The sequence below is a fragment of the Alexandromys fortis genome, unplaced genomic scaffold (genome assembly GCF_014885135.2).
Source record: "Alexandromys fortis isolate MF-2015 unplaced genomic scaffold, M_Fortis_MF-2015_v1.1 scaffold_82, whole genome shotgun sequence".
NCBI classification, from domain to species: Eukaryota; Metazoa; Chordata; class Mammalia; order Rodentia; family Cricetidae; genus Alexandromys; species Alexandromys fortis.
Window position 1 is genome coordinate 1,690,728 of NW_026067963.1, and position 1,477 is coordinate 1,692,204.

A 1,477-nucleotide genomic window follows, 5' to 3' on the forward strand; every position below is an offset into this window, starting at 1 on the left:
ATACATGAGAGCTCCCCACAAACTAAGCACCCTGAAGCTAAAATATAAGATGCTTCGCTATCACCCAAAATACAAATTTCTATATCTTATTCACAAATACAGAAGCACTTTTGTTACAGTCTTGAAGCAGGACTCGAACTACACAGCCCAGGCTAGCCTTGAACTTGTGACCCTCCTCCCTCAGCCTCCTGAGCGCTATCACAGGCATGCGCTATTAGACCTAGCTTCAGGAGGGGTTTTAAGGGTTTATCTACAGTTACGAAGTTTACCTAGTATAGGGTTGTTGTTTTTTTTTTAAAGATTTATTTATTTATTATGTATACAATATTCTGTCTGTGTATATGCCTGCAGGCCAGAAGAGGGTACCAAATCTTATTACAGATGGTTGTGAGCCACCATGTGGTTGCTGGGAATTGAACTCAGGACCTTTGGAAGAGCAAGCAGTGCTCTTAACCACTGAGCCATCTCTCCAGCCCCCTAGTATAGGGTTGTTGTGTGATAGCATTTCTCCTGGGGAGATGTAACACATACGTCTTCTCACTCCAGACAGGGAACCCACCACAGACCAAAGTTCAGAGTCTACCAAGTCCAACCTGGTGAACCAATTAGTTTTATTGGGGTCACTTACAGAAATATGAGTGAGGAGTTGCTTACAAGCACAGAAGTGACTCAAAGACAGCTACATCACTGAGGTTTACCCCAGCAGGGGTGGCAGCATTGGGAACCTGGAACACACTCCACAGCCTGAACACAGCTTGACAGATTGAAGTCTCTTTCAAGTAACTCAGTTGGTCTTAACAGTAACTCTTCCAGGCAGCTGGGCTCACCTGAGAGTCTTTGTTGCTGCTCAGCTTTCTTCCATCGGAGATGGACTGCTTTTATTGTTTAGGGTGGCAGGGTGGGGCTGAGCAAATCTGGTCAGTTTCAGGGACTTCCTTAAGCCATTTTGAGTTGTTTGTTTACCTTGTTGCATAAGCAATTGTATAAGTAACTTCCCTGTAGGATGGAATGTTACAATCTTGGAAGAAAGTGTTATGTAACAACCATATCCAGTTCAGTTCAGTAAACTTTTTTCTTGTTTTTATTTATTTATTTATTTTTTGAGGAGACAGTATTTCTGTGTAGCCTTGGCTATCTGGAACTTGCTCTGTAGACCAGGCTAACCTCAAATTCACAGAAATCTGTTTGCCTTTGCCTCCCTAGTGCTGGGATTAAAGGGCCACCACTGCTTGACAACTAACTTCTTAAAGTATCTTTTAAATTTTATTTGTTTGTTTGTTTATTATGTGCATCGGTGTATTACCTGTATATGTCTGTGGACCCACATGCATGAGTTACAGACAGTTGTGAGCCACCATGTGGGTGCTGGGTATTGAACCAGGGTCCTCTGGAAGAGCAGTCAGTGCTTTCAACCACTAAGCCATCACGCCAGCTCCTCAGTAAATGTTTTAATAGAAAACATGATCATAACAGCAAA